Source organism: Sycon ciliatum, chromosome 13 (assembly GCF_964019385.1).
Source record: "Sycon ciliatum chromosome 13, ocSycCili1.1, whole genome shotgun sequence".
NCBI classification, from domain to species: domain Eukaryota; kingdom Metazoa; phylum Porifera; class Calcarea; order Leucosolenida; family Sycettidae; genus Sycon; species Sycon ciliatum.
Window position 1 is genome coordinate 8,521,906 of NC_088655.1, and position 20,346 is coordinate 8,542,251.

General features: G+C 48.7%; 1 protein-coding gene across 1 annotated transcript in view; it reads right to left on the reverse strand.

Annotated features, from left to right (window-relative positions):
- LOC135829147 (ankyrin repeat, PH and SEC7 domain containing protein secG-like) overlaps nt 1-20,346 on the reverse strand; it is a 238,460-nt gene that overhangs the window by 59,355 nt on the left and 158,759 nt on the right. The gene's annotated exons all lie outside the window — the stretch shown is intronic.

Here is a 20,346-nt window from a genome sequence, read left to right on the forward strand (position 1 = left end):
TCGAACATGGTTGAACAAGCGGTCACGTGCTCCTGGGTGCCCAAATCACCTGGTCACCACGCCAGCAGGCGACAACTTTCACACCAAGGTTCAACTCGAGTGACAGGACTGCACCCAAAAAAGGTCAAACAAGCTAGTAAGTTGTACCCTGCAGGCACGGTGACCAGGTGACTGGCGTACGCAGGAGCACGTGACCGCTTGTTCAACCATGTTCGATTGGGAATAAAAGAGGAACGCTGCATCGTAGCCTTTTCGGACCAAAACCAATCGACTCAGCGTCCAAAAGACTACAACATATGGGCCAATCGCGGTCATCCATGCTTTTATAAGAACGAAATGGCGCTTTTAGTGACATCTTGCATACAAATCCCCATCTAGTAGGGCGCAGTCAACCAGTTTCGGTGGAAGTGCGCGAGTTCGATTGGGATTCAAGTAGGAAGGGAGCGTCTCAGCTTCCTCGGACCACGACCATTCGACTCAGCAGCCCGAAGACTACAACTGGTGAAATTTTAATTTTTGCCTTAACTTCCCCTTTCAGGCACGAGGTGGATAAACGAAGGCATGCAGTTGGATGAAATCCAATGCAGGTTCTCAGCACAGCAAATTTGCAATGATCGGTACCTGTATGTCAAGGCCTTACTACATCGACTAGAATAGCAGCACTGCTCGGTCTAGTTGTGCTTGAGCAGCTTCGGCGAGATGCCGGAATTCCTCCATGTGGAAATGAGGCAGAGAATCGGCAATGCAGTTAGACTGGCAAGCAACGTGAGCAGCAGTGATGGCGAAAATGAAACAGGCGCACACAAAGAACAGCTCCCTGAGCAGGGTCATCACTGGCGGTGGCATGAATGTGGTGGAGCAGATGCAGTCTACCACAGTCTTGTTTTCGCAGTGCATTGTGATACGAAGCTGGCACCATTCCTTGCCCCAGGTACAGCAAGTTGTGACCAACACGAAGTGCTCCTTCCACTCAATGTTGTGAGCGAGTTGCGCAGGCAACCAGGTCCCTTAAAGCCAGTGGCCGATGTTGAATGCACCCCAACCCAGTGTGCCACTGGCATCAGTGAACAGCTCCAAGTCCGGAGATGATGTCTTATCTGGGAATGGGGAGAATGATTTTCCGTTCCATTGTTCCAGGAGCCGTAGCCACCATTGGATATTTCCCTGGCACTCTGTAGTCAAATTGATGTGGAAGCGAGGCTGCTGGTAACGACTGCAAATACACCACAGGCGCCGCATAAATGTCTGACCGGGTACTATGACTCTTGCAGCGAAGGAGAGTTTCCCCCGAAGAGATTTGAGTCCGCGCTGGCACATGGCGGGGTTGATGCTCCCTGCAGTCAACAGACGCTTGATGTCAGCCAATTTGTCGTCGGGTGTCAGGCTTCCATCTTCTCATAATCCATGATAATGCCCAGGAATGCCAGGATACGAGACGGGCCTTCCACCTTCACAGGCGTAAGCGGGACTCCGAGGTATGAAAATGCACGGAGGAGAATAGCCAGCTGCCGAGTCGCCACTTCCCGACCCGCGCTCACTCACAAAATGTCAGCAGCAAATTAGGAATGGAGAATTTGTGGTGCATTATCGATCCGATGGTGTGTGCCACGGCATCAAATATCGCCGAGCTAGAGCGGAGCCCAAACAGCAAGACACAGTCGTAGTAGTACTTCCCCTGCCACAGGATACCGAGGAGATACCAATCCGGTATTTTGCGAAAAAGCGCTCTTCACATCGAGTTTATAGAGGTAGACAGAAGACAGGGAGGACATACTGATGTTAATGGCTTCATCAATGCTGATATATTGCGAAGAGAAATGGGGATCCCGCCGTTAACGCTGGAGCCGGCAGGGCCGGACAGGTGGTGTATCAAGTGTAGCTTGCCATTCTTTTTTTGGAATGGCGCCAAGAGAGCAGTACATAAATGGGAATGTGGGTGAATCAAACAGGCCAGCCATGTAGCCAGCATTGCAGGAAGCGGTCAGCGGTGCACTGATGAGAGGTTTGACGAGTGCTGGTTAACTATGCGGTTGGCGGAAAATCCAATGTCAAAGCCGCAGCGGAGGCCATTAATAACATACGAAGCCTATGAACTGTCAGCGTTGCTACTGAGCAGTAGTTTGAAGCGAGAAGCAGAGAGAGGTGTGTGGACAGCGGGACATGCGCTTGTGAAATCAGTAGAACGTAAAGTGCAGGGAGAAATATTTACAATATCGGTAGCTTGCAGCCAAAGCAGCAGAGTTACTGGCGCCTACCGTACTTAGATCCGTTTTGGTCTTTGGACCCGCAGCGGTTGCAGACATGGGGGAACTTGCACGTTCCGAGATTGTAATGCCCCATATTGAAGTTGCGACAGATAGGTTGGCCATAAGACACCGTACACACACCGTTGAAGGATTGCTGGTTTCAACGTTGGGGACGAAAGGGACACTGGCTGCCTCCGGGATGTACGAGGCGGCACGACTCACATGTTGGCCTTCATCGGCTAGTCACTGACATTTGGCAGAGATTAATGTCGATGACGTTGAAGCGCTTGCCTGCCTGAGCAGCAATGGCAGAGCAAAACTGGGTGTAGTACTATAGCCAAGCCTCCGGATAGTATTGCCTGTTGGCAGCAACAATGGTGGCTTGGTACGAGAGCATCTCCTTCAGGCGGGACGGGTTGGAGGACCACACGACATTCATAAAGAGAGTCCATGCCTCCAGCCATGTCGACAAGTCGTGAATACGTCGACGAATGGGCCGGGCAGCGTCACCTTCCACCACCTCCAAAGGCTTGCCGCCACTGCTGAACTGCAACTGAAGCTGGCGTGGAGCAGAATACGAGGTTGCCATGGCATCGGGCAGCAGCTGGATGAAATGTACAAAGTCACCCTTCAATATTTTCTCTCGTAAAGCTTCGGGAACGGCGAGATTACCAGCGTTGGGAGATTTCGCCGGAGGTTGAGTTCCAGATCCAGGGGCAGTAATGTTGGCCAGCATTGGAGCGATGGTCTCAGACAAGGCAACATTGATGGCGGAGTGTACTTCCTGCCGCACAATCTGGTACAAATTGACATTCCTACTTCGGTCTGGGATCAGCGGACTCGGAGAGGCTGCTGCAACACTCTCCAGATCCTGCTCTTGTTCCTGCTCTTGCGCCCGCTGCAAGGATTCCGTGGCCATCGGGACTAGAGGTTCCCATGCTTGACATGTCCTCGATACTGAGCAGCAACCGGGCAAGTATGGTAGGCTTTGTTCCGCTCGAATTGAGCCCACGGCCTTCCAGCTCGGGTCGGAAGTCCGACACTTTCATACGACGTGCTTCAGAGGTAGACAACATGTTTGTCGTGCAGTAAATGGCTGCGCGGGAACTACAAAGAGTCTTAAATTAATAAACGAGAGAGCTTGGAAGCTCAGGGCCCTACTCCATGCTTTTTTTGCCTAGCTAGCTCATCATGCATGTTATTAGAACTGATGGAAATGTTTTTTCCATTGATTGGCTACATCAAACTTTCTCTTACTTTTTTTTATTTCTCCAGCCTGGGATTCAAACCAACAATATCGCCCTGCATGCATTCCCCCTTATACACATCGCATACATAGCTCGTCCACGATAGTGGTAGTCGTAGTAGAGGACAGAACCTTGAGAATAAGGCAGCAGGAGCCATACGCAATCAGGGGAAGAGTACGGAGTGACCCTCAATAGATGCAAGGTTGATTACCAGCTTCTCCCACACGCCTCAGTGGGAAAAAGATCGTGTGGACTGTTTGAGCAACGTTGCCAACACTTGAAGCAACATTCCACATAAAGACAAGCATCCTTGGTGAGCCCCGGCCACCAAACTCTCTGCCAGAGGGAATCTTGAAAGGCTTCCTGGCCCGGGTGTCTCTCATGCACTAAAGCCATGACGGAGTGGCGTAGCCGCTCTGGTATCACAACACGTGCCGACAATAGCAACACACCATCAGCTTCTGTGAGTTGATCTCTGACGGCAGCTCAGCATGTGTGGTACCTTGCCAGGATGAGGTGAGCACACGCTGCAGGAAACTGTGGAGTGTTGCGCCGTGTTGAGTAGAACGGCGGATCTCCTCAAGGTTGACTGATGTTGCCTCAAGAACCATGTTGACGTACTCATGCAATGAGCGGGACTCAGCTGGAGACAAGAGAGTGGTTTTCAGCAGAGCACGAGACAAAGCTATAACGCACAACAGTTGCTTCCCTGGGATATGCTTGAGTTAGTACGAATACCGCATCATAAATAATAGCCAACACTGGAGACATGGTGGAACGTCATCGAATGTTTTCTGAACTATATGGAGGAGTGATCTTTGATACATGAAGATGTCCTCATCCCGGCCCAGAATGTACTGGCAGAAGCGAGTTAAAGCGAATACCACACTCAACATGTCACGCTCCATCTGCGAATAGCATGTCTCCCCATCAGTCAATGATATGCTGGCGCAAGTGACCGGCACCCATTGGCCCTTGCCACAGTGCTGCCAGAGGATAGCGCCCAAATCTTGAGGTGAAGCATCGCAGCTGACAGCCGTACGAACATCTGGAGATGGGCGGAAGGACGCCCATGTTGCAGAAATGAAGCGACTGGCTGCTTCACAGCGTTGAATGCCGCAATCAATCTCTCAGTAGCAACAAATGGCTTGGTTATCGTAATCAACTAGTCCCCAATACTAGTAGTGTCATTCATGAGGAGTACAGTTAGATATTGGCGTCTGGATTTGTACAATTCGTTTTCCCAAACCCTCTTCCTTTATCTCTGATATTGCTGACCTACCCAAGTTGGGTGATGTGTTTCTTTGCTGCTTCGAATTGTACTTAGACCGCATTGTCATGTTATTAACTGGTATTGTCATCGTCTTGTAACAGTCGGCATTCTTTGTTGTGTGGGACTTAGGTTGGACCTAACCAACCTTGAATTTTCCAAGTTGGATCCTGCTTTGCGCACTTGAGATGTGTTAGAGCTAGGTCTTAGGTCGTTGAATGTCTCAGTAGCCTGTCAGCTTTGTTCCCTGTTATTGCACGTTCTGACTGCTTATTATCTTGTTACAGTTATGGACAGTTGCTTTATAACTTGTTGCCATGTGTTTTCTTTTTCTTCTATTTTACATTGAATCAACATTTCTGTTTACTTCATTCTTACTTGGTCCGACTTATTAAAATGTGCGCTTCGCTTCAAAACTCAAGCCTATGTCCAAAGGAGCACCTGTTCTAAAAAATCGACCAAGAGACGATAGATAGATAACTACTGTGTCGTTTCTTGGCCTGACCTTCTAGTTTTCATCTCTGCTGGTGTTTCAGGGCGCTTCTTTAAGTGCGTCGACCTGCAAAACGTCGACATATTTTTCATCTCCTTCAAGCTACACTGCGCTTCCTTGATTTTTTCACTCCATAGGCACGATTTAGACGATCGACTTCGCCTCCTTCTTGTGCAGTACGACTGCCAGAATGGTGGCTGTAGGTGTTTTCGCCTGACGCTCCCACGAGACATTCAAATGAGGCGAACAAGTAAACCACCACGCATAAAAAAATCACTTCTCATCACGGTGTGCCGGGCGCGTATAACTTATGAGTCTGATCTGTGTCGACATGACTGTCACACAGTCAGCTGCATCAGACCATGCGTGCTCTTCCCTGCCTGTTTCACGAATCCACTGGCCCCGGAGACTGGCGATCTTGTGACGCATCGCGATCGCGGCTCCGAGGAGTCAGCGAGGACTCCGCGCCAATTACGCACCGTATTCACCCTTTCTGCGCTTCAGTTTTCCAGCCAGGTTGTCGCCTGAAAGTTGACCTCAAGGGCGGTTGTTTATATCGATCAACTTCTCGACGATCTCTTCTGTGATCTTGATTCGTCGGCCGCCACATCGTGAAAGAATGCGAGAGAGATCAGCACAAACTGGACGGAGCGATGCAGGTGCTTTCTGCACGAGTTTCTGGATGACGCGTTTGCTGAACTTGATTCTTCCGAGTCCTTTCTCGAACTCAACATTGGCGCCCGATTATTGAGCGACCCACGACCCCGAGATCATCCCATGCCCAGCCGTCCTCAACCGCCATTCGTCTCATCTATGTCAACCTCGTCTCGTCCATGTCAGCCTCGTCTCTCCTACGCCAACCTCGTCTCGTTTCTATCAACCTTGTCTCTCCTACGCCAAGCTCGTCTCGTTTATGTCAACCTCGTGTCGTTCAAGCCATGCAGGTCAGCTACCTTTCTCTCTTTCTTTTTTTTGTATGCGTACGTTCCTTCTTCGTCAAATTTATTTTCGTGAACTTTTTTGTAGTGTTTGTGCGCGCGGGTGTCCTTCATTAATATTAGGGGTCCGATCATGGTGAGCCACGCTCTCTTATTTATGTCGTATATTGAAGTGTAACTAGGCTCTATTAGCCGTGCAAAATACTAGTCATCAGAATACAATTCAAGTCCCTCGTCGAACTCCAATAGTTATTTTTTGTGCCATGTTTTGAAGGGGCGTTTGGGCCCGTTGTTATTGGCAATGTACACACTATAGTATGAGTAGTACAGGAACGTTGACGGTTGTAATGATCTGTAGTGCATTTCTTAGTACACACTTTTGTGAGGCCCATGCGTTGTGTGTGTGTGTTTTTCTCCTTCAGTCTTTTTTTTAAACCTTTTTCTCTTTTTTTCTCTCCGCGAGGACGCGGGATTTTTTTCATAGAGGGGTGGTATGTTAGGTGCCTCCTCCAGTACCTTATCTAGCTGGCTTGCATGCACTTGCGTACTCACCTTTTGTCTCCTTTTGTTCCGTTGGCCTGGGTAGCTACTTGCGCGCCCATATTTGCCATAGCTACCCAGGCCCTTTATCTTGCCGTTCAGACTTGCTCTCTTTTCTCACTCATCAATAATCACCATGTAGTCGTTTCGTTCGTCTTGGTCTCTTGTCCCGTCTCTAATAAATGTCGTTCCACCAACCTACCTGTTAATGTTGTAATGTCTGGATAATGTGTCGTCAGTTGTCCTTTTCTCGTATTCAACACAAGGAAACAGCGACTGCAGCGATTTCAATCCGCCAGGAAGCACTCGAGAACGATCGCCCAGGAGTTTCTGGTACTCCGTGACAATTCCCCATCGCAGTGGGGTGTTGATTTCAGCACCAGGCCTTCTCTGTGTTGCGCGAGAAGCAACAGGAGTCCTCTGACGACAAAATTGGCACGCAAAATGCTCGAGTCGACTAGGATCCTGAGGCGCTGCCTCCTTTGGGGTTGGAGCCATTTCTTCTTCAACATCACAAATCGACAACTGAAGGATAATGTTAGGTAGCTGGAAAGTTTGTTCCGTCCTGAGATTATTTGAATTTTTTTGGCTGACGTTCGAAGCGAAACGCACATTTTAATACGTCGGACCTAGTACAATGTAACACAGTGGAGACACTGTCCAATAAAACGATGGAAGTAGGAAGAAATAGTGTAGAGAAAAATTAGGATTCAAACACATTTTCGTACAACACTCATCAGGAACTGTCGTTGTCAATGAAACAAAATTGAACTATATTAGAAAGGGAAAGAAACATGTTTCCAGTATTCCCTGTACTAAGCCATGATGAAAAGGGAATGAAAACGTTCGGTTACTAAATTGGCTTTACTTAACTGTGTGGATTGCGCCGGTGCTGACACCTTTTCTTTCGAAATTGGATACTCCTCCAATTATTTCTTTATGTTATAGAAATTCAGAAAGTGGTGGACATCACGCAACTGCATTTTCAGCAAAAGGGGGTTTGTCAACTGTCTACCGCTCTACTCAGTTGCTATTCACTCGGTGTATGCGCTGGATGAAAATTCTTTTTTTTTCGTGATGTCGAAAAACTTATTGACGTTTCGGGCCCGTCACCCATCATCAGAACAATTTTCTGACAATGGGTGACTGGCCCGAAACGTCAATAATGTTTTCAACACCACTAATAAAATAATTTCATCCAGCTCATGCGCCGAGTGAATAGCAAATGGATATAGCGGTTGTCCGTTGACAAACCCCATTTTACACATTATAGAAAACTTACGTAAAACAACACCGATATCAACAGGAGTGATAAACACAAGTGTGAATTTTAACATCGAAACCAAGAGAAATCACGAATGCATGTGCTAATGAAAAAGAAGAGAAAGAAATAAGGACGAAGTAATAACACAAACAGCGGTGCATTTCACCTAGAACTCCAGCTCCCTTCTACCCCTCTCTGATTCCCTTCGCTCAGCCTTAAACCTAGCTTGTGTCTCCCAGTCATCATACCTTATACGACTATCAGTTCTTTCCCTCTTCCAAACCCACGGTGCACTGCTTTTACTATTGTGTTATGTCATATCTCAATCTCAAATTCTCCCCATTATCGTTTGCCACGGTGCTTCCCTCTTGGATGCACATGTTCTTTTCTCCTACGTATTGGCACGCAAGAGTAACGATGGATCCGAGACCTTTGGTCGGAGGAGTTACTTTTGTAGCGGGCCTGGAGGCAAAACAACCTAACAACTCGAAACTAACTAACCTGTTACTTTATTAACAATTCTTCGTCTCTCTAGAACGGCAAAACTGTCTTTAGCAGTAGAACTCATTGTGAAAGATAAAATAAACACAATTTATGGAAAATAATCACAACCAGCAACGTACTGTCATACAACCGTTGTATGGTAGAACGAACGTCGTAATGAACAGTACGCTCAGCGTATACGCAAATGCTGAGCTTGTAGCGTGACCAACGCGTGACCAACGCTACACTTTTGCCCCGACCCCACTTCAATCCAATATGCCACCACCCCGCTTTGCAGCAGATGATGGTTCTGTGGTATTCAGTGAAAAATTAATAAATAAATAAATAAAATATAAACACTACTGGCCAAGCTTGGCCACACCAAACATGACACGTTACTTGAACCATTTCTACCTAATAGACCGATCCCGAAAATATTGCCTGGGTTCGTGAAAGGGGGCACGCGTGCAAGCCAGCTCGTGTGAAGTGCATCAGTTTGTATTCAGTTTGTGTGTGTCAGCTCATGGCAGAGGAGAGAGAGACTTTTGCTTGCCGAGCTGAAGCTAAAAGATTTGATGGAGTCCTGCCAGCAGCTAGTCAAAGGACTTTCGGTACCTTAGGCAGACCCTGACGAAGTTTGGAGGCCAGTTAGCCCTCGGTGAGGAGAGAAACATTTGCGTGGCGATCGACTCTCCGTAAAAAAATACAAGCTACATAGCGCCAACATACTGCAACAGCTACGATTTCAACTAACTTCTCGATTGCTGCTTCACAAAGTTCAACTACCGGTATTTACAAGTCCTGACTATTGTAGTCTGAAGCTCGAGTCTCATCGCCCACCTACAGGTAGCTTTTGGAGCTGATGGATTTCCCAACTTGGACTCCTTCCGCAAACTCTCGCAACATTACTACAGTGTATGCTGTGTTTCCGCACGCTCGTGTCGGCATGTCACCTATACTGTACATGTACCGGGTCGCGGAGGAGCTTGACGACCTCCGCTGATTTAAGGTTTCCGAAATACTGGCGTCGTCTTCGTTGATGTCGCTGGTGACATTTTCCCCTTGCAGGACGTGCACATTGTTGTCGTCCGGGGGGGGGGGGGGGGGGGGGGTAAAGACTATGTTGCCTTTCGAAATAGTTCTTCATCACGCTCGCGCAAATGATGTTTCTCATCATGAACTCGTTACGGTGTGACACGGCGATGGTCTTTGGCGGGGCACTGGCTCGGCGAAAACACTATCTTCTTGTGCAATATGATCGGCTGCAGATGAGTACCGTTACTTCGTGGTTGGTCATATAGGAGGGTACCTGCCAGGAAAGAGGCAGGACTCATCGAAGACGAAGCATTCTCAAAAAACAAAAGCACTCGAAATATCTCGTAAGATTTAGGGCCTATCGCCGTGAGTCACAGCGCTCACAGGCTCGCCTAGTGCATCAAAGTGAGCTCTACATGTTCGTTGACCTCTTCATACTACACAGAAGAGCGAAACAAGGATTATGTCTTAGCATTTCAACTCCAACAGCAGACCATTACCAGTGCGAGAGAGAAAACTACAAAGGGCTTTGTCCCGCCGTCCCGCCCGGCTGCCCCTGCCAACACTGTCGATCCTCGGGTGCAGGTGGAGGAGTCGCTTCCCACAGGTACGGGTGTGTGTAGTAGTTCCACACGTGTGCCTACTAGTGCTAGTAGGTCCCCCTGCCCCTGTGGCTGCGTTGACTGTTGTAGACGGGCTGTCTCTCCCTAGTGGTGTGACTATCCAAAGCTCTCGTGTGCCTACTCCTAGTGTGAATATCTCTAGCAGTCTGGCATACAACGATTATGTGTGTAACCCTAGTGCTGTCAATGTCGGGTCCTGTAAAGCCTCTGTCACACTACGGCAAGTTTGAAGCTGGACACAGCGTCAAGCCCTAGCACTTGACGCAGTCGCGGGGTCACACAGTGTTTTGTTTTTGCAGCTCGTGACTGCCGCGGCCTGACGCATTTGTCAACCTCACAAAATCACCAGGGAAACTCAATGACGACATGGATTCCCACGGAAACCGGCCTTTTGTTTATTATACAAAATAATTGTCAGACAAAGTTTTCAAATTTTTCATTGATTTTTCATTATTACAAGAAGACGAAAGGTCCACATGTCCACGATTGTTGTTGTTTCTTTCCGAATTATTTGAAGCCCTTTTCAGCTGTAGTGTCATGGATTAGGCAAGAAAAGTCCGCATCGCAGCTGTGTTTCTCCTGACTTCGTCATAGTGGTTCTTCTTTTTTGGAGCTCTTGGCGACTACACAACACTCACAAGTCAGCAGGCTCCAGTTGAGCGATGACCCACTCATACTACTGTCCTTTTTCAACATCATTTTCTTCTCAGAAAACGCCTCGCTCTTCCGCCAGGTTTGGAGAACAGCAGCCTCGGCCTCCTAGGTCCACAGACTCATCTCGAAAAAAAGAGGGAACAAAACAAACCTTGAAGAGACGAATGTCAAAAGACTGCTCAACTCAAGCAACTGCCTTTAATGACACTGTTTTTCCGCCAAGCGTCACTCCCATCAGCGGCAACGCAGCCGATTTCCCCACGTCAGATGCAGCAGTGTCTGATGCTCTAATTTCCCGCGTTTGCGTCAGTTGCCATGGAAAAGCTCATGATTCTGACACTGACGCAGCATTTTGCCGTGGTGTGACCGAGGCCTAATGGGGTGACTGACCACGTGTCCCGCAGTACGTACGACGAGGTGCTGCGCGGGAAATATGTGGAGCTTGCTTTGTTCCTCACTCCCCTTGCGGATGATCCAGCCACGAAGCGAGGCAAGGTTGTAGAGGACAGTGGCCAGCTAGTGCTCTCCCCGTCCCTGTCATCCCGCCACAAGTAAAGCCAGCGGGCCCCTGGACAAGCTCTGCATGCGAATGTTACATGCGGCAGGCAGCCAGGCTGCCTAGCTTGTAAGTTAGTGAGCGGCTCCCCGCCATTCAAACTAGTGTGTGTATGCCTGCAAGGGCATGGCATTACTGTGAGTAATTCGCTGCACTTGCAGCCGTGGTCACAAAGCTAGCTCGTTGTGGATTGCGGGGAACGGGATGGCATGGTTTCTAGGACTAGTATCTTTTTGGGGCAAACGGGCCTCCTATTATATCTGTATGTTGTGACGCCTGATGCCAGGTAGTCGTGTGAGCCCTCGGTGGACGATTGGCTGGCCTCGGTGGCCGTTTGTGTGCCCTTGGCGGGCAAAATGATATTGGCCCACGGTGGGCAGTTTGCTGGCCTCGGTGGCAATTTGCGCACCCTCGATGGGTTGTCTGCTGGTTTAGCCCTCAACGGGCGGTTTGCTGGCCGCGGCGGCCATTTGAGCGCCCTCGGTGGGCAGTATGCTAGTTTAGCCCTTGGCGGGCGGTTTGCTGGCCTCGGCAGCCACTTGTGCGGCCTCGGTGGGCAGTATGCTAGTTTAGCCCTCGGCGGGCGGTTTGCTGGCCTCGGCGGACGTTTGCACGCCCTCGGTGGGCAGTAGGCTAGTTTAGCCATTCGGGCGCCCTAGGTGGGCAGTATGCTAGTTTAGCCCCCGGCGGGCAGCTGCTGGCCGCGGTGGCCATTTGCGCGCCCTTGGCGGGCGGATGCTAGTTTCAGGCATGCATCTTTACTAAATCAATTATTATCAAAGAGCATATTCTTGAATATTTGAATTGTCCAAAAGAAATCCTGGCAACCCCTAACCCAATGTTTCTATTGTTTGTTTGTGCACGCCATAGTGAGGGGTACGTTGTGCGGGTGTCTGCGTGTCAGAACATGGGTACGCCAGTGGCGTGTGCGTGCATGTGTTTGCTTATGTCTGACTGCGTGGATGCACGAGTGCCCAAGCTGGGCGTGCGGGTTCACTTGAAGGTGCTTGCATATTTACGGGTGCAGGGGCTAACCGTGTACTTACCCCGCATTCACACGCGAACTATCAAACACGTCCTGTGCCGCATGCTGATCAGGTAGTGCCATATGTATTGTTCAGTGTACTCTCAGTTAACATGCCCCCTTTCGAACCCAGACAATTTTTTTAGGGATTGGTCTATTATACCATCTTTCTGCCTTCAGGATGCTGAGTCGAATGGTCTTGGTCCGAGGAATTTGAGACGCTCCCTTCCTCCTTTATCCCCAATCGAACTCAAGCTCTTCCACCGAAAGTGGGTGACCCTATCAGAGGGGGATTTAGGAAAGGGTTTGCTCCCACACTGGAGCTCGCGCTATTCTGACGACTTGACTTGACACTTGACTCCGGTGTGGGAGCAAACCCTTTCCTAAAAAAATCATCGCTGAAGTCGCAAACACTATTTCATAGAGGGGGATTTCTATGCAAAATGTCACTAAAAGCGCCATTTCGTTCTTATGAGCACGGATGAACACGATTGGCCCATATGTTGTAGTCTTTTGGATGCTGAGTCGACTGGTATTGTTCCAAGAAGGCTGCGATGCAGCGTTTGGCCCTTATTCCCAAATAAAACATGGGTGAGTAAGCGGTCACGTGCTTGTCCGTACACCAGTCACCTGGTCATCGTGCTTGCAGGCTACACCATTTTTTTACACCAAGGTTCAACTCAAAGGTTCAAAGGGGGTTCAACTCAAGTGACAGGAACGCGCCCAAACAGGCTGTAAGTTGTAAAGAGCTGAGCTGCTCACTTTGCACCAGCTGAGTAAGTCATTGCCTGCCTGCTGGTTGTTTCACCTACTGCTTATTCTTCCAGCCACGAACGCCATATTGGAGAGGTCATTCAGTGCACTTCGCAGCCTTAAGACGTTTATTCAATCCACACAAGACCGTGTCAATCATCTTTCTCCAAGTTATGAGAATTCGTATACATCTAGAGGTTATACGAATGATTTCATAGAGATTTTCGAATGGACACACTAGTATACGAGGGTGAGTCAGCAGATTTTCGAATGTGTTCGATATGCGGCGCTGTGCCACGATCACTCACGAATCTGTGACTTTGCCAAAAACATTTCAACTGAAGATGTAATTGTATAACCTGTATAGGTGCACTACATGTACTGGTACATTGCAGTAACTTGATTCGGTCATATAATTTTAAGGTAAAAAGTCTCACCGGACCAGTCAAATATGTGGCAGCTACAGCCCTGGCATACATGATGCCGTGCACTATGTCCACATGCGCACATCAGTATTCAGCACATGAGAACAAATGGTTTGGTGTCCTTGATGTCACAAGAGTTTGTTGCAAAGCGCATTTGATTAGTGCATTCCACCTCCAAAGCTCGCCTGATCTTGGACATTAAGTCGGACCAAGTAGAAATTGTAAATTGGTCCTTCGAGCCTCTCAGACGATGGCTGACGCTGAAACTCGCCGAGGCGAAGGCGAAGGCAACCTTCACGAACCTTCGCTGCAGACTACTCGTCGCCATCGACGAACCAGATGTAGGTAAGACAAGATCAAGTACAGTCTTGTTTTACTTGAGAACGGCCTGAACGCTGTGATGGAGATCATCACTGAGTTATCCAGTGCATGTAGTAGTACCAGTCAGGACAATGTGTTGCTTGATAGTCTCTGCAAGGATGCTGATGATCTGGAAAAGCAGTATACGGATGCTGTCACTCTTGCGAGTACAGTTTTGGCTAGCATGAGCCTTTACAATAGGACGTGCACCAGCGAGGCGACGGGTGTACGGTACTCACGTAACCCTGATTGAGTATGAGAGCATTTGGAGTCTGTGTCTGCGGCGAGGACACTGCATACTGCACAGGATCAGTTGCAGTTACGAATGCAACAGGAATCTACACACATGCAGAGTAGCACCACATGTAGTGTGAGTGACATGTCGACAGTGCGTCTTTGGGTGCACCTACAGCTGCTCTGTCCCGTAGATCTAGTATGCAGGGCCAGGCCATCCCGTCATACGAGTACCATGAGTACGTTGTTGACCAAGGTCCGCCCGACATACATGTCAACGGGGACCCATATATGCGGCGCTCCCAGAGGACCTCGAGGTCAAGCCTCCACGTGGGCTGATGGCCACAGCTACAGAGATCCTTTCGAATCCAAGTTCAACATCGCCGGCTCAACCGCCGAGCATGGAGTTTTCGAATTCCCTGACACAGCAGTCATATGCAGAGTTGTTGAGCTCTCTGGCTTCGCAGCAGCCGCCGTGCACTGCGTTTTTGAACACTCCGCCGCACGCGCAGCCGCCGTATACGGCATCTCCGAGCTCTCTGGCTTCGCAGCAGCCGGCGTGGACGAAGTTTTCGAACTCTCGGCCGCAGCCATCGTACACTGCGTTTTCAAGCTCTCCGGCTTCTCTGCAGCTCTAGAGCTCTGTGCCGCACCTGTCTTACTTGGCGCCATGACAGTCGTCAACGCAGGCCAGGCGGCAGCCGCTGTACACAGCGTTTTCAAGTAGTTCTGTGCAGCAGCCATCCTACTCGGCGCCACAGTAGTCGTCAACGCAAGTCACGCAGCAGCCTGTGTACACAGCGTTTTCCAGTAGTTCTCTGCAGCAGCCGCCGTGCTCGGTGCCACGACAATTGTCGACGCAGGCTACACAGCCGCAGCTGTACACAGCGTTTTCAAGTTCCGCACAGCAGCCGCCGCACGCAGCGCCGCAGCAGCCGCTGTACACAGCATTTTCAAGTTCTGCACAGAAGCTGCCGCATGCAGTGTCGTAGCAGCCGCCGCACGCAGCGCCATAGCAATCGTCGTACGCATTGTCGACGCCACACCAGACGCTTCTGACCATACCGTCAAAACCCGCTGTCATCGCAGTCAACGCGTTTAGCCGTTATGCCGCAATTGTCGCCACCTGCAGTGACTCCCTCACCTGACAGTTACTCAGGTCAACGTCTATACAGCGCGGCACCATCTGATGTCTATCGCCGTTTGAAAAAGATAACCATCCCAACTTTCAGTGGCGTATGACACCTGGCGTACGGCATTCATGGTGTGCGTAGATCAACAGCCGATATCAGCCGAGTTGAAGCTCCTCCAACTCCACCAGTGCCTCACGGGCCCGTCACTCAAGAGCATTGAGGCATTTGGCTACTCAGCGTCCGTGTACTCAGCCGCAATAAGTCGCCTGGAGCACAAGTACGGTGGCCTCCGTTGTAAGACGGCCGTCCACATGACCGCACTCTCGCAGTTTACGCCCATCCGGGATTGGAGTACTGCCGCAGAGTTCGAACGGTTTGCTGACTTGCTGCAAGTCGCGATCATAAACCTGCAGGATGTTGGGCGACATGCTGAATTGGCTGCAGGGACATTCTGCACCCAATTGCAGCGGAAGTTGGGTCCGGAGTTGCTGACCAACTACAACAGATTGCGATGTAACACAGGTGCCGAAGAGTCCGTACCCCACCTACTGCAGTGGGTGCGGCGCGAAGCAGACTTCCCCACGCAGGCGACTGAGACGCTGCACAGCATCGCTAACACAACACTGGGCTCCCGGTCACCGCCATCCGCCAAGCCTTCCAGTTTAGGACCAGCTACTGCGTCTGCACTAGTGTCATGGCCGCGCGTTGGCGGGTTTGTGACTTGGCTTAGATCAGTGTAGTGGCTAACCAGGTAGAATACCAATATAGTCGCCATCCAAGTTAGCTAGCTCACGCAGAATGACAGGTTTCTAATTCCACTTGAACAGTGTTTATTGAACCATCGCAATGCTAAATCGAAAGAATCTAGCGTGAAGAGTCAAAGACGCAAAGCAGGAGAGAGTCAGAGGAGTAGTGAGCTCCCCGAGAGTGGAGGATGAATGCCAGCAAAACAGCTCCTTATATATGCTACATTATGTGATCAAAAGTAGGCAACAGCGAAAAGAACGCATAAATATTATTTCTATATTTCAAACAGTGATGCAATCAGCCAAACTAGGAGATAACATTAGTACAAAGATCAATACGGGGAGCCCGCTCACTCAAATGTGAATACAGTGTTTTTCAAATGCTTGCATGTTCTTGGTCCGCGATCCGATGGCTGGGATGCATTGCAGCAGGCGGAAAGCCTAGCTGTGTCATTCTCGTTGTTTCACCCAATATGGACTCTTCCCCCAAACATAACAGCAGATGGCAATGCCGTTTTCCCTCCAACCTGCCGGCGGTCTAGAGTATTGGTTCTAACCGACCAATCTGCAGCGCCCTCTCTAGAGCAACTGCCTCGTCAGAGTAATTCAACACCCGTACGGGAACACCACTCACTGTAGGCCCCACTAGCGCATGCGCCATCATCACATCGTTCATCCCTTGAAATCACCCATCGGGTATCTTCAAGGCACAGGTCAGCAACCCTTCCGACTTGTCTAGCACGGCGTTAACCGTCACCTCTGAAAAAGGAAGTATCACTTCACGACTCCGCAAGCGAAGAACGTGCTCTCATTTGCCATCACTATCATGGCTCGGCGGAACGATGTCAGCTTTAGAAGCTTAATGCAGTGCTCCCCCACCCAAAGTGATCTCGCAAGGAATTGGGACAGCACATCGCGTCAAATGTCAGAACCAGTCAGCAGCATCATACTCAGTACGTGACGAAACACCACAGGGTGCGGACGTCGACAGTGGGGCTATATCTCAAGCTTTATTATGACCTTGTAAAATGCACTTAAGCTGGGTTTTGCCCATTTTTGCGCTTCCCTAGCCAGTCAGGTGCTACGACCCAATCAGGCTACGGGCATCCAGAAGTCTTTGCAAAAATCCCAGCGTTCTACGATAAACTTTGAGGGAATTGTATTGCGATGAGTATTTCCCTCGCAATTAAGGAGGTTCACGACAGCAAGAGTACATACACCAGAGTGTGCAACTGTGCATATCAGATCTGAAACAGCGCAGTTCGTACACTACGCCACCCTGATGAGGTCAGCCAAGCCGCGACTTGCGTACAGCTCAAAATTTCATGTTTCATAGCCCGGAAATCAGCCAAGTTTGCTTGATTTTAGACGCCCTGTTTCAGGATTTCGGTGTTTTGTGTGACTGTGTATGCTTCGTACATCCACCGACAAGTAAAGTCACCAGGCTATCAAGAAACCGAAATCAGGACAAACTCAGTGACCTGCACCACCGCGACTGGTTACGCAACTTTTCACCGTACCTGTGGCTTACCATGCCGTCAGAAATTACGCTCCCATAGGAACCATCCCGAGTTGCACACTCTGGTTTATGTACTCTTGGCGACAGTTATCGCCATTTTGGCCAAGACTGAAGGTTGTGAGTTCGAACCCCACTTTCGGGAACCTTTTTTTCTTTGTTTCTTTTCCAAATCAAGGTTTGTGGGTTCGAACCCCACTTTTGGCGACCTTTTTTTCTTTTTTCTTTCCCAAATCAAGGTTTGTGGTTTGAATCCCAATATGGGCAATTTTCTTTTTCTTTCAATTACGTTGATACTTATGCAGGGGCGTAGCGTAGCTCCTTTTAGTCTGCTTTGGACGGTCATGTGACGTGACATAGGGTACAAAATTCATCCTATTTTTATTTTTGCAGCCAAGGATTTTTGCTCGGCCAGCTCCTTTTATTTTGAAGTTTCGTGGTAAACTGCACTCAGAAATGAGTGTGATGCAGCAGGCTACATTGTATACCATGGTATACGTTGTACATGTACATCATTCCCTTTGATCTTGAACTATATGTACATGTACTATCGGCTGCTTCTTAAAAAGGTTTTTCTGGAGGCTGCGAAAGTTGGACTTGCAAACAAGCATGGCTTCTTTTCCTCAAATAGCAGGGAGCAGCAAGTTGGAACAAAAACAGCACAGTGTAGTCACTTCACACCATGGAGCATTAAAACACCGGTACTTGCTGCTCCTTGCTTCACACTCAGCTCCTACCCCCACCCCCCCCCCCCCCCGCCGCGCGCTCAGGTCACGCAGCTGTTGTACGGTTTCAAAGGTGCCGAAAATGGCTACATGTACGATCATGTTCAAGACTGATATACAGTATAGCGTGTAGAAAACATGTGTGATGAACGTATTCAGTACATGATTGTACAAGTCCAGTGCACTCATCGAAACACTGATGAACGAGGTTACGTTTAACGCGGGCACTTTGAGATACTTTTTATCCTGCTTTTATTTGGGCGTTTTGCGGACATCGTGCGGCAAACTCTAGCTGCTTTGGTTGCGATACGGCGTTACACGCCTGCTTATGGAATCCAATTCACCACACCACCACATTGCGCTCTTGGCCGATCCAAACTCTGCACTCACATCACCATCACCGCAGCGAGGACAATTCCGGTATATAGATTGATATTGACAATGACCCTGCAGACAATTTATCATAATATAAAGATCAGTCTATTCCTATTATTCTTTCATTCAACATCATAATATTATGCCTCCACTGATGAGCTCAGGAGGAGCGAAACAGCTGTCTGGAGGGTCATTGTCAATGTCAATCTGTTAGGTACCTCCGCCCGTACTACGTCATTCTCACCTACGTCATTCTCACCTTTCGTTCCGTTGGCCTCGGTAGCTACTTGCGCACCCATGTTTTCCATAGCTACCCAGGCCCTATATATGGCGTTGCCTCTCCTCAAATCTCTCTCTCAACTCTCTTCAAATAATCGCTAGTCATAATGTAGTTGTTGCGTTGCGTTGCGTCGCTCTCTTGAGTCAAGCTCTCTCTTGCCAAAATGTAGTTGTTATGTCAGAACGTTCAACAATGTTGTTTCAACATTGGCGCCCACGAGCCTGAGATTAAGAGTCTCATGCTCTACCGACTGAGCAAATCTATATACCGGTGGTGGTGTATTGGATTCCATAATGGCCGGGTCGTCGCTACTTCTTCTCAACTACATTAATACTTGCCTTTAAATTGCTTAGGAGGCATTACCAAACAAAGACAGGAATATCTGGGTTGTTTTTACTTTTGTCACCGGTCAAATTGAGCCACTTTGCATGCCTGAACCTACAGTATCAAAATAAGACATTTTTAGTACATATAATAGTAGTGTTTATTGTCTCAACGAATATGGGGACACCCGGTTTTTATTTGGCAAACCTGTTGCTTTAATGAAAGGATCCCATAAACCCATTTTCATAAAAAATATTACTTTGGAAATCTTGTGAGAAATTACTTTCTTTTCTCCTTTTGTGAGGAAAAGCGCAGCTTTGCATTTTGAAATTTTCGGTGGAGTGCTTAGTCCCAATGACATTTTCCTACTTTCTTTACAATCCAAACCGAGTCGGTTTTGTATTCCCGAAAGTTTCAATGCAGTGCTGCAAGAGATTATAAAGATAATATAGTAGAAAATGTGCAACCACCCAGCAATGTCCGTAAAAATTAGGGGTGGAAAAGTGGCTGAAGTTGACAAAACGGATATGGGGACCACCCTTTTTTATTTCAGAATTTGAAACCTAAGGCACCTAAGACTCCAACAAATCTGTTTACATCAAAATATTACGATTATGAAATTTGGCCTAAATTGTCCCCAACATCCCCCTTTGAGAGCCGACCCATACTTGAATGTGTAGAATTCTACACACTCGACTGTGAGACTTCAACAGGCTGTAACTCGGTCAAAACTAGCTCAAAATCAACGATCCAAATATCTACCTTGAAGAGAAACATCTCAGCGTGCCGTAGAACCCATCCGCGACGCGCTGCGATCAACGGTACTTGAGATAAATCGTTCGTAAGTTCAGCCGCGATCGCGGCACTTGAAAACTCGAAAGTTGAGAATTTTGAGACTTTTCCTCGCGCTGATTTACTCAAATTTGTGTGGGTTTCACTGGTAACATTTCAAAGGGTACACAGCGAAAAAATCGAAACTCTGCGATCAAGAAAAATGAAAATGCTGGAGCAGGACGAAAGTGCACGCATTTGAAGCAGTTTTCGCTAGTTCGCTGCTCTCCGGCGCTGGAGATATGGCGTCCTGGTCATCATGCGTAATCTC